The sequence below is a fragment of the Mesoplodon mirus genome, assembly GCF_964341445.2.
Source record: "Mesoplodon mirus genome assembly, chromosome: 14".
In the NCBI taxonomy this organism is placed as follows: Eukaryota; Metazoa; Chordata; class Mammalia; order Artiodactyla; family Ziphiidae; genus Mesoplodon; species Mesoplodon mirus.
The window spans coordinates 20,637,772-20,651,547 of NC_138990.1; the positions used below are offsets into that span (position 1 = coordinate 20,637,772).

Sequence of the window (13,776 nt, forward strand, 5' to 3'; positions counted from 1 at the left end):
TATTTTGTGGACACTCTAATCAATTCTAAGGAAAGCCCCTCAGTGTGAGGGGGCAGCCGGGACGTTTAACTGAAAGCAGGTCTTAGAGCCAACCCCAGACCCAGGCATGGCAATTAGCAGAAGCGCCGAGCCTATGCCTGGGGAATTAAGGCTTGTAAACCAGGTCTGCAGGCTCCCCAGTCCTCCTGGGACCTGCTGCAGCCCAGGAAGGGTTTGAATTGATTTCTGTCCCTGCTCAGAGATCTGTGGAATATGCCCACAGAGCAAGAGAATGCTAGCATTACAGGAAGGACGTGCCTCTCACTCTCCTCACCGGATTGGTCCTGGTAGGCATTCCTTTCCCTTTGGGACCCAGTGGAGCCCTTTGTAAATGGAGGTCTTACATGAGACCGGAGGGGCCCGCTGTTGTTTCCATGGGGGAGATGCTGAACGGATGTACTCTAGTTCCTGCTAGTTGCTCCCACTCATGGATGCAAATACACAGACAGCAAAGTAGCAGTGGGAACAGCACAGTGAAAGCACAGAGTTGGCAGCTTGGGTACAGAGAACAGAGATTGTTCCAAAGCAGAAAAGACAGGCTGCCGATGATGATGATGGGGCACTGATGTAGATGCGCTAATAGCAAGAACGGAGTCACAGGTATGAAGAGAGGACGTGGACGGTCGCGATGCATCTGAGTAGAGCATACTCAGCCCGAAAGCCCTTTCCCACATGCCAGTGTGAATATTTCCAGGGGAGGGAGGCAGGGCACACATTTCTCTCCCTCGCATAGTGAGTGTCTAGGATCATTAGGACTCCGAGTAGAAAAATGGAAATAATTTGACAAAATTCCCAGAGGCACCACATGATATAAAGCATGACATTTTTCACATATGTTTAGGCTTGTTGCAAAATGGGCAACGCTTCTAAGAAAGAGAGCTTTAAAAATGTAGATACGGAGTCAACTTTTAGTTATCTGAGCTCATGCAGTTGTGGAGGATAAGCAAGGAAATGAACATTTTTTTTTAAGGCAGATAATCAAAAGCATGTATGTGTGGTTCTAGAGAGCAGCGTGTGGGCGTGTGCGCAGATTTGGCATTCTGCGATTGCTTGATGTTAACGTGTATTTGTCTTCTATAAATACGCATTAGGGCGACTGGAGGAACACAATAGGAGACCTGATTTCTAGCTTCTGTACTGCTGCTCCCTTGCTGTGTAACCCCAGAAGAGTCAGATAACCTCTCTGGCTGTCACCGGGAAGAAGAAGGCATTGGTCTTGCTATGCCCTTGAGGTCCATCCCAGCTACAACGCGTCATGATTTGATTGGTTAGAGTGTCTGACATTCCAAGCATACCCTCTGATAACAAAACTATGTATAATCTTGGAGCTGGAAGAAAAGGGAGACAATGAAAACAGCCCAGTCAGGAAAAGGAAAATAAGTGTTGGGGGCAAAACAAGTAGATCATTTGAACTCAGATGCCCGTACTGAGGGTAGGTTTCAAGGTGCCTGCAGGTGTCTGTTCTGTGTGCCCAGAGCTTTGCTTCTGCCCTCAGGAGCCCGGTGACCCACTGTCCCCCGTGCACAGGGTGGTCATGGGACTGCACGTCTCCGTCCCAGATTTTGCTTCTCCCCTCCTCGGGGCCTGAATTGCAGAGTGAGACCAACTCCTCAGCCCTGCTGGGCAAGCCAATCCCCTCAACCACGGACCCTACCTGGGCCCCCTGTGCTGGTGCAACACAGGAAAAAGAGGAGTTGGAGGTTTCTAGCAATGTGAGGAAATGGCCAGGTGGGCAGATGGTAAAGTTACAGTTTGAAAAAAGCAAGTTTTTTTTTTTAATTGTAACTGATCCAATATTTTGCAAATAGATTGTCACTTCATTGTTCTCTTCACATTCCCTATAGCTTCTAAAGCCAAGGCTGAGTCCTGAAGCTCAGGACACAGGGGAGGGGCTGAGAGGAAAAGACCGCGGCTCCTTAAAAGTTTCAGAGCTCACACTCAACTTTCTCAGGAAAGCCGTGACTTTAAGAGTCAAGTTTTGTGGGGAGAGGAAGGGGTTTCTAAATGATGAAATCCACACAAAGATGGAGAAGTGGTGGATTTCATCTCTGGGTTTTCCCATAAGGGAAGGAGAGGGGTGACTTAGGACAGGAAGTGGGGAGGGGCTCTTCCGGGAACTGGGAAGGTGAGCATGTACCATATTTTTTTCAATAAATTCTCTATTCTTATGCATTTGGGTATATCCAACTTCTTTACGAAATTATGCTTTAAATGAAGAACATCAAGGCAATACCTGGAAACATTTCCCTTTCTGTCTTTGCTATTAGTGAAGTAGAATTCCTCTATTGGAGGGTCACAGCTCAATGACCTAGACCCATGGAACATCAAAACAAAACAAAACAGACCGGCTGCACTGGAACCACCAGAGGAGGGGGTTGTGTGTTTTAAAGGTTCTGCAGGTAATTCTGGTGGGCATCCAGATCTAAGAACCTTTTTACTAACGAGGCCACTGAGATGTCATTTCTATTTATGGATTTAAGCATCAGTTTGTTTCTCAGCCTATTGTCCTTGGAGTATAATCTTAGGTAAGGTTCTGAGTTCCTCTAAGAAACAAACAGACAAAGCAAAACAAGTCTGGTGGTGTTTGCTGAACGGCAGGAGTTTTCCCCGAGCCTTGTCATGAAGCACACACTTGGGTTTATGCTCCAACAATGAAGATACTAGCTGGGTTTATGAAGCTTCCTTCTACAGGCTCTGTGGGGAGGTATTGCCATTCTTGTTATCTTCTGTGTCAGGGGAATATGCAGAGAATCACGTAGGTGGAAATCTAGGCAGCGTTTCCCAAACTCTGCTCCATGGAACACTCATGTGAGAGAGAGATAAAGAGATTTAAGTGGTAAAATAAATTTGAAGCACATATTCTCTGGAAGGTCACAATTGATAGGAGTCATGTTTAAAGTGGTGTGAAGTCTTATATGAGGAAGAATTATTTAGTTTTTTGTTTGTTTGTTTTTGTTTTTAATACCAAATGAGACCCTTCATCTTAACATTTTGTGGGACATGGTGTGTTGTGGACACCGTTTAGGAACTGTTGACCTATGACATCCAACGGAGAAGGCTTAATAAATAAACAAATAGCTTAATAAAGAGCTCTCCGGTTATGGTGGAAAGAAAAAAAATGTGCTTTACACTAACTCTATAAACTGGTTCTAGTGCTTCATTCCATTAATAGCACAGACTTAATCTTTCTGAGCCTCTATTTCTCCACTTCTTAAATAAGGGCAATATGAGGACCAAGTGAATTAATTCAGCTACAGTCCAGCAAAGCATCTGCTGTAGAGTCAACGTCTCTTGGTACTTACACCAATTCTACCCCCTCCAGGGTTTTCATAATAGTGGCTGAATTGATGCCATGTGATCAAGTGCAAGGCCGACCCACCAGCACGCCTTCTTGGGAGGGGGTCAGACCTGCTCATGTTTACCTACCTGCTTATGTTTACCTGCCTCTCCTCATGCGTGAACCCACCACACCTCTAGCTCCTTCGAGGCAGGGACCGTGCTTCCCTTACCATTATGTCCTAATCCAGGGCTGTCATGGTCTTCTTGAAGCTGTGTGATGGGGCAGTCCTGCTCCAAACAGGGGGCTTCATAGCAGCAGGGACTTGGTGTTTTCGTTCATTCTCTTCTGTTACTTCATATCTGGCCCATCCTATTTAACTAGTTCGGGTCCTCCCCTCTTGATGAAGATGAAGTTGAGATTTGCTGCCCCTCTTCAGAGGTAAAAGTGGATGTGGGCAGGTGGGTAGGAACTTGAAGTGAGACCAGACATTGCTGAAGGAGTCGGGCCCTCCCTTTCTACAGCCCCAAAGCATCCACGTGTGTTCTGATGCCCGCAGGACACATTGTTCTGAGATCGAATGTGGGCTGTACAGTTTCCTGCCAGTGTGAGAGGACTGCGTTGGCAGAGAACAGTCCTAAAGCCATCAGGGTGGGAAGCAGAGAAGGGACTTGATGCTGCTCCTCTCACGTGTGCGGTCACTCTGCTGGACACTTTGCTTTCATTGTCTCTTTCTACCCTCATAACAGCTTTGTGAAGTAGATATTATTGTCCCCATGTTAGATGACACCCAGGATTTAAGTAAAAATGCCAAACACATAGAGTAGTTATGTCCTCCATAAAATGGAGCCTCTATTATTATTTGTCCCCAGATAGGAAGAAACAGGCCTGAGATCTAGTTAACAACTTTTCCAAGGCCACAGAGTAAAAAAATGGCAAAAACAGAGTTTGAACCAGGTATTCTGACTCAAAAATCTCTGCAGGGCTTCCTTGGTGGCGCAGTGGTTGAGAGTCCACCTGCCGATGCAGGGGGCACGGGTTCGTGCCCCGGTCCGGGAAGATCCCACATGCCGCAGAGTGGCTGGGCCCGTGAGCCATGGCTGCTGAGCCTGCCCGTCTGGAGCCTGTGCTCCGCAACGGGAGAGGCCACAGCAGTGAGAGGCCCGCGTACCACAAAAAAAAAAAAAAAAAATCTCTGCAGTTTCTGCTCCAATCCTTGCTTTCTAGAATAAATAAGGAAAAGAGCTTTGTTGCTGAGATGTGATGCTACTTTCTTCCTCCTACTCCTTTGTTTTGACCTTTTAAAATTGGGAAATACAGTTGGCTCTTGAACAACATGAGTTCAAACTGAGCAGGTCCATTTATGCATGGATTTTTTTTTTAATAGTAAATACTGCACAATCCTCAATTTGTTGAATCCATGAATGTGGAACCATGGATATGGAGGGTCAACTATAAATTATACTTGGATTTTAGACTAAAGGGAGGGTCAGCACTCCTAACCCCCATGTTGTTCAGGGTCAACTGTATAACACAAAAACAGAATAGTAAAATAATCACTAATACATCTTAACGCATTATTATGTAGCTAAGACTGTGAAACAACCATCTCAGTTCCAAACTCCAGAAACCCCAGGGCCACCCAAGGAAAGGGTAACCAATCTCTTCTAGATAATCTTCCCTGCTCTTCTTTGTAGTTTGTATGTATCTCAAACCACATTATCATTATTATTTTTTGGCCGCATCACGTGGCTTGCAGATATTAGTTCCCTGACGGGGATTGAACCCAGGGCCATAGCAGTGAAAGCGCTGAGTTCTAACCACTGGACCGGCAGGGAAGTTCCTCAAATCACAGTAATTTAATTCTCCCTGCTTTAAAAACATTATATTAATGGATCATACAGAGTGTACTGTTCTGTGTCTCACTTCTTTCAGTCAACAGTATGGTTATGAGATTCACCATAACCATATTTTGGCCATACTAATAGGCGTATAGCAGTATCTCGTTGTTTTAAGTTGCAATTTAATAGTGGCATAAGATGTTGAATGTCTTCTCATTTACTTACTTGCTGTCTGTAAGTTTCTTTGATGAAGTGTCCATTCGGGTATTTTACCCATTTTAAATTGAGTTGTTCATTTTCTTACTGTTGAGTTTTAAGAGTTCTAAGAATATTTTGGATGAGTCCTTTATCCGATGTGTCTTTTGCAAATATTTTCTCCCAGTCTGTAGTTTGTCTTCATATTCTTTTGACATTGACTTTTGCAGAAGTTTTTAATTTTAATGAAGTCCAGTTTATTTTTTTCTTTAATGGATTATACTTTGATGTTGTATTTAAAATCATCATCATATCCAAGATTTCTCCTATGTTATCTTCTAGGAATTTTATAGTTTTGCATTTTACACGAAGGCTTATGATCCATTATTAGTTAGTTTTTGTGAAAGATATAAAGTCAGTGTCTAGATTCATTTTTTACATGTGGATTTCCAGTGGTTCCAGTATTGTGTTTTGAAAATGCCATGTTTGTGCCATTGTATTGCCTTTGCTACTTTGTGTAACATTAATTCATTGTGTTTATATGGGTCAGTTTTGGCACTCTACATTCTGTTCTATTTATCTACTGTCCGTTATTTCTCTAATACCACACTCTTGATTACTGTAGCTTTATAGTAAGTCTTGATGTCAGTTAGCCTTAGTCCTCCAGCTTTGTTCTTCAGTATCATTTTGGCTATTCTGGGTCTTCTGCCTTTCCACATAAACTTTTGAATCAGTTTGACAAGATCCACAAAATAAACTGCTGGGATTTTGATTGGGTTTACATTGAATCTATAGGTCAAGTTAGGAAGAACCAAGATCTTGACAATAAATATTGAGTCTTCCTATCTGGGAACGTGGAATATCATTCCACTTTAGTTTTTCTTTGATGTCTTTCATCAGTTTTGTAGTTTCCTTCATGTGGATCTTACACATATTTTGTTAGATTTATACCTAAATGTTTCATTTTGGGGGTGCTAATGTAATGAGGCATACCTCATTTTATTGCACTTTGCTTTTTTGTGCTTCATAGATACAGCATTTTTTACAAATTGAAGGTTTATGGCAACCCTCCATCAAGCAAGTCTATAGGCACCATTTTTCCAACAACATTTTCTCACTTCATGTCTCTGTGTCACATTTTGGTAATTCTCACAATATTTTAATTTTTTTATTATTATTATATTTGTTATGGTGACCTATGATCAGTGATCTTTGACGTTACTGCTGTGACTTGGCGAAGGTTCAGATGATGGTTAGCATTTTTTAGCAATAAAATATTTTTTTAATTAAGGTATGTTTTGTACTGAATACATTGTCTTTTTAGACATAATGCTCTTGCACACTTAGTAGACTACAGTCTAGTGTAAACATAACTTTTATATGCACTGGGAAACCAACAAATTTTGTGACTTGCTTTACTGCAGTATTTGCTTTATTGTGGTGGTCTGGAACTGAACCCTCAATATCCCCAGTGTATGCCTTATGTGTATTTGCATTTGCATTTGTTCATTGCTAGTATATAGGAAAGCAGTTGGATTTTTACATTAACCTTGTACCCTACAACATTGCTATAATTACTTATTATTTCCAGAGATTTTTCTTGATTCCTTCAGATTTTCTACATAGATGATCATGTTGTCTCTGATCAAAGACAGCTCTATTTCTTCCTCCCCAATATATAGACCTTATATTTCATTTTCATGTTTTATTGTATTAGCTAGGTCTTCAAGTACAATGTTGAAAATCAGTGGTAAGAAAGGACATCTTTCAGTTGTTCCTGATCTTAGCAGAAAAACTTCTAGTTTCCTGCTGACAGTTTTTATCATGAATGGGTGTTGAATTTTGTCAAATGCTTTTTCTGCATCTTTGGATATGATCATGTGAGCTTTCTTCTTTAGCCTATTGATGTGTTGGATTACATGAATTGATTTTTGGATGTTGAAGCAGCATAACAGGGAAAAATCCCATTTGGTCATGCTGTGTAATTCTTTTTATTCATTGTTGAATTTGATTTGAGAACTTTTATATCTATGCTCATGAGAGCAATTGAGCTTTAGTTTTCTTGTATTATTTTTCTATTTTGATATTAGGTTTTGATATTAGGTCAATGCTGGTCTCATAGAATGTGTTGGGAAGTATTCTCTCTGCTTCTATCTTCTGCAAAAGATTGTAGAGAATTGGTATAATTTCTTTGTTAATGTTTGATAGAATTCACCAGTGAACATGTCTGGGCCTGGTGCTTTCTCTTTTGGAAGGTTATTGTTGATTCAATTTATTAATAGATATAAGCCTATTCAGTTTTGTCAATTTCTTCTTGTGTGAGTTCTGACGTATTGTGCCTTTCAAGAAATTGGTCCATTCATTAGGTTATCACATTTGTGGGCATAGAGTTGTTCATAATATTTCTTGATTATCTTCTACAAGTCCATAGGAAATGTAGTCCCCTCTTTCATTTCTAATATTAGTAACTTATCTTCTTTCTTTTTTCCTAATTAAGTTGGCTAGAGATGTTGATTTTATTGATCTTTTCAAAAAAACAGCTTTTGGTTTTGTTGACTTTCTCTATTGATTTCCTGTTTTCAATTTCATTGATTTCTGCCCTAATTTTTATTATTTCTTTTCTTCTGCTAATTTTAATTTAATTTGTAATTTTTTCTAGTTTTCTAAGGTAGAAATTTCAATTATTGATTTTAGATCTTTCTTCTTTTCTAATATATGCATTCAATGCTATAAATTTTCCTCTAAACACTGCATTTGTTGCATCCCACACATTTTGGTAAGTTGTATTTTTGTTTTCATTTAGTCCAAAATAATTTTAAATTTCTCTGGAGATTTCTTCTTTGACTCATGTGTTATTTAGAAGTGTATTATTTAATCTCCAAGTATTCAGGAATTTTCTAGGCATCTTTCTGCTATTGATATCTAGTTTAATTCCACTCTGGTGTGAAATTTGATGTTGTATGATTTCTAATCTTTTAAGATGTGTTTTATGGCCCAGAATGTGGTTTATCTTGGTGAGTATTCCATGTAAACTTAGGAAGAATGTATATTCTACTGTTGTTGGATGACATATGATGTATCTAGGTGTCAATTATATCCAGTTGTTTGATGGTGCTTTTGAGTTCAATACATCCTTACTGATTTTTCTGCCTGCTGGGTCTGTCAGTTTCTGATAGGGGGACGTTAAAGTCTCCACATATGATATATGATTTACCTATTTCTCTTTGAAGTTCTCTCAGCTTTTCAGTGTTTGTCTCATGCATTTCAATGTTCTGTTGTTAGTTGAATACCCATTAAGGATTGTTATATCTTCTTGGAATATTGACCATTTATCGTTTTGATACAGTCTTATTTATCCCTGATAACTTTCCTTGCTCTGAAATCTGCTATGTCTGAAATTAATATAGCTACTCCTGCTTTCTGTTGATTAGTGTTAACATGTTATATCTTTCTTTTTTCTTTACTTTTTTTTTTTTCTTTTTCCTTTTTTTTTTTTTTTCTTTTTTTTTGCGGTATGCGGGCCTCTCACCGTTGTGGCCTCTCCCGCCGCGGAGCACAGGCTCCGGACGCGCAGGCCCAGCGGCCATGGCTCGCGGGCCCAGCCGCTCCGCGGCATATGGGATCCTCCCAGACCGGGGCACGAACCCGTATCCCCTGCATCGGCAGGCGGACTCTCAACCACTGCGCCACCAGGGAGGCCCTTTTCTTTACTTTTAATCTACATGCTTCTTTATATTTAAAGTGGGTTTCTTGAAGACATATAGTTGGATCTTATTTTTTGACACACTTAAACAATCTCTGTCTTTCAATTGGTACATTTCTTAAAGTGATTACTGATAAAATTGGATTAATATCTAATGTATTTGTTACTGTTTTCTCTTTGTCGCCCTCGTTCATCATTTCTATTTTTCTCTTCCACACTTTTTCTGCCTTTGGTAGTTTTAATTGAGCATGGTATATGATTCCATATTCTCTTCTTTCTTATCATATCAATTATACTTTTTAAAAATTTTTTTAAATGCCCTAGAGTTTGCAATATACATTTATGACTAATCCAAGTTCATTTTCAAAAAAATAGTATATTGCCTCATGATAGTGCAAGTACCTTATAAAAACAAAATACTCCTACTTCTTTTATCCTTTCCCTTGTATCATTGCTGCCATTTATTTCACTTATATATAATCATAGATAATCATATATGTATACTTTTATATAAGTACATATATATGTACATGTGTATATGTACTTTTATATGTACATATATATTCATATACATAAAGATAATTGACAACATTATTGCTATTTTTATTTGGAATAAACTGTTATCTTCATGTCAATTAAGAATAAGAAAAATAAAAGTTTATACTTTATCTTCATTTATTCATTATCTGATGCTCTTTCTTTCTTCATGTAGATACAAATTCCTTTTCTTAATCATTTAATTTTTTTGCAAGACAGGTCTACTGGCAACAAATTCCCTGAATTTTTGTTTGTGAAAGTCTTTATTTCTCATTCCCTTTGAAGAATAATTTCTCAGGGTATAGAATTCTAGGTTGGTGGTTTTCTTCTCACAACATTTTAAATATTTCACTCCACTCTCCTTTAATTTGAATGGTTTCTGAGGAGAAGTTGGGTGTAATTCTTATCTTTGCTCCTATATAGGTAAAGTTGATTTTTGTCTGTTTGTTTGTTTGTTTTTACCTCCTGGTCTCTGCCCAAATTTTTCTTTATTTTTAATTCTCTGAAATGTGAATTTGATATGCCTAGATGTAATTTTTTGGCATATACCCTACTTGGTGTTCTCTGAGCCTCCTGCATCCGTGGTTTGGTGTCTGATGTTAATTTGGGGAAAATTCTCAGTCATTATTTCTTCAAATATTGCTTCTATTCCTATCTCTCTTTCTTTTTTTTTTTTTTTTGGTGTCCCCATGATGCCCCTGTTATTTCTTTGTAGTTGTCCCAGAATTCCTTGATAGTCTGTTTTTTTCTTAATTTCAGTCTTTTTTTCTGTTTCTCTTGAGCTTTGGAATTATCTATTGTCATATTCTCAAGCCCAGAGATTCTTTTCTCAGCTTTGTCCAATCTACTTATGAGCCTGTCAAAGATGGTCTTTATTACAGTGTTTTTTTATCGCTACCATTTCTTTTTGACTCTTTCTTAGAATTTCCATCTCTCTGCTTACATTATCCATCTGTTCTTGCATGTTTTCTGCCCTTAGCATATTAATCATAGTTTTTAAAAATCCCCCATCTGATAGTTCCAACATTCCTGCCATATCTGACTTTAGTTTTGATACATATTCAGTCTCTTCAAACTGTATTTTTTGCCTTTTGATATGCCTTATGATTTTTTATTGAAAGGTGGTTATGATCTACTGCATAACGGGAACTGTAATAAATAGACCTTATTAATGTAGTGGTAAGGTGTGGGGTGTGGGGAAGTGTTTTACAGTCCTATGGTTAGGTCTCAGTCTTTTCATGAGTTTGTACCACTGGACCCTAAGCTTCACAAGAGTTTTTCACCCCCCACCAAGCCCCCAGCTCTGTTAAGTGTAACACGATGGTTTAAGAAGGCTGGAGTTGGGTATTTCCCTTCCCCCATGTCATTTAGGCTCTGAGAAAACCCCATCAGGTAAAGTTTCTCCTGAGGGCAGACCTTGCTAGGAAGAAGAGATACTCTGTTTTATTTCAGAATGGTTACTTTTCCCCTCCCCCTGTAGGAAGCATAAGGGGATTTTTTCTCCAGTGTTCACTTTGAGGATCTTATAGAGTTCCTAGAGATAAAACTCACAAAAAACGTGAGGTCCTGGTATGACTGGCTCCCTCTAGAGTTTTTAACTCTCAGATCTGTCCACACTGGGCCTCCAGCAATTTGTCAAGTACAGTTCTCTGGTTCCTGTGAAGGTTTCAACTCACTGGTTCCTGCTCTAGTAAGTTATAATTCTTTGTATTTGCCTGTATGTCTTTCCAATTTTAGGACAGTGGTTTGCCCTGTAACCTCACTTATATGACTGTTCTTAAAAGAGTTGTTGATTTTTCAGTTTGTTCTGCTTTTTACTTGTTAGGATGGAATGGCAATCTAAGCTTCTTATGTGCTGTACCCCAAAACCTGAACCATCATGTTTTAGTACTGAAAGTGCTATGTTCCTAGAGAGTCTTCAGTCTTGGGCAAATTGGGATAGTTGGTCGCTCTTTGAATATTTTATAATTTATTTATCCATTTTGATAATCATGGCAATCATTTGTTTTTCCATATTTTGGGCTATTGTGAATAACACAGCTGTGGGTATTTGTATACCTCTCTCTTAATGGGGGTGTTCAGGCATTTCTGTGGGTTATGTACACAAGAATGGAGCTGCTGGGTCTCAGGATATGGGTACTTTCAACCTCAGTAGATTAACACCGAACAGCTTTCAGAAGTCTTTATACCACCACTCGCATGTGGGGTGTGAGGATTTCAGTTGCTCATCATCCTCACTATCACTTGGTACTGTCATCCTTTAGTTTTGGCAGTGCTGGTTGGTATGTAGCGACATCTCATTGTTTCAATTTATCCTGGCACCATTTTTTGTGTGTGTGTGTGTGGTACGTGGGCCTCTCACTGTTGTGGCCTCTCCCTTTGCGGAGCACAGGTTCCAGACACGCAGGCTCAGCGGCCATGGCTCACAGGCCCAGCAGCTCCATGGCATGTGGGATCTTCCCAGACCGGGGCACGAACCCGTGTCCCCTGCATCGGCAGGCGGACTCTCAACCACTGTGCCACCAGGGAAGCCCTCAATTTATCCTGGCACCATTTTAACTGTCTGTCCCAGGATTCTATGAGAATCCATGCAGACCTGGGGTGTGGTTACCTGGCAAGGCTTTTATCAGGCAGCCAGATCTCCAATATACATTGCTTTGAGGATGTCAGCGCTGTTACTGTGCATGATGGAACGTATTCCCTTAAATTCACTTTTAGAAGCAAGGACGACTCTTGACTGTATGTGAACAAGCAGGTGGGCTGTCAGCAACAGGTGATGTCCCCATGTCCAGAAGCATCACTAGCTTGAGCCACCCAATCCCTGTCCTCCATCCTGGTCTCACCACCACGATCATCATCAGGGACTTTGTAACGTTACAGACATTGTCAGTCCCTCCTGTGTCTCTCTATAATCTTGACAAGAGCACGGAAGCAAATCCAGCCAAGGTACTCTTCCCCTGTGGCATCCCAACAGCAAGGTTCTCATGTGCACACACTGGACCTGGTTCTACCTCCCCAAGAGTGGTAAAAAAGGCACTGGCCACACTGGGAGAGATCAAAATGCTATCCAAACTGGCCAAGCGCATGATTAAACCAGGATATATTGTTTGGATACTCTTCTCTCGACTGTAGTGACATCGTGATGGGGCTGCCTAACCAGATGCCATGGAGGCTGGGGTGCTGCTGTCTCTAAAGGCCCCTCCTCCATGGAACACCACTCAGAGGTACCCAGATGTCAAGAATTGTGGAGACAGGGCCCAGCCAGGGCATTCATCAGCTCACCTCCTGCAGCATGCCATCTCCTGCACTAGCCCTGATCAAAATAGAGACTTTAAGCTTAGAGAGAAGTTGTGCAGACCGTGGACTTCAGAGCTGCCCCTTCAAGGTCTCTGAGAATTCTTTGTCCCTGGGATGCTGTGATGACTTTCCCTTGGACTGTGGCGGGGAAGATTTCCCTCCTTTTTGAATCTTATTTGCATCACCTAAGCAGACTGACTTATTTTTCTGTTAGTTTTTGCCCTTTCTGACTGACTTGACTGACTAACAATGTCCCCAGCTTCCACGTGGCCACACCTGCTTTCCCCACCCCTCACCTCTGATTCCAGCTGGGAGCTGAGGGGTGTTGAGCCTCAGTGACTCCCACTGCTGGGTAATTTGGTTTGTTCTTTGTGACAATGTACCAAATATTGAGCCCTGCCCTGGTGGTTCAGGAAAGGATCACACCTCTCACCCTTCCCAGGAGGTAAAATGTGGACAAAGGCAGAGATCCTTACTGAGGAGCTGTCACTGTCAGGTCCTCAAGGTTTTTTAATACTCTGTGTAGATCCAGATTGGCACTGAAACACACTCACAAACTATGTTTTTGGAAGAACTGGAGGGTAAGCAGAATCTCAGGACTTCCGGGGAAAGAACCAACTTCCTCCACTCTTCCCACGTATCCAAATTCAAACGCTGTTTATGATTTTAAAATGGTATATACAATCACACAACAGGAAAGTGCCAGAAAGGGCTTCTGGCTAAGATAGACACTCAAAAAGTGAGGCATTTGTTCGAAAAACTTCAGGCTCTTCTCCCCCAAATCCCTTCCTATGCTTAATATCCAGAAAGTTGAAAGAAAAACACATTTTTATCAATTGCTCAAGAGCTTTGGCTATCCTGCTGGAGTCGCCTTCTGCGGCCTCAGC

The 13,776-nt window shown here is 40.6% G+C and overlaps 1 protein-coding gene across 6 annotated transcripts in view; it reads left to right on the plus strand.

Annotated features, from left to right (window-relative positions):
* Positions 1-13,776, plus strand: part of TMEM182 (transmembrane protein 182) — a 298,426-nt gene that overhangs the window by 241,502 nt on the left and 43,148 nt on the right. The window contains exon 6 of one of the 6 annotated variants that reach the window (XM_082642691.1): positions 12,311-12,329. The exons of 4 other annotated variants lie outside the window; for them this stretch is intronic. The gene's annotated coding sequence lies outside the window, so the exon portion shown is untranslated. Of the gene's footprint in view, positions 1-1,130; positions 2,125-12,310; positions 12,330-13,776 lie in introns of those variants that run through there. One more of the 6 variants, XM_082642686.1, reaches the window with a different exon arrangement.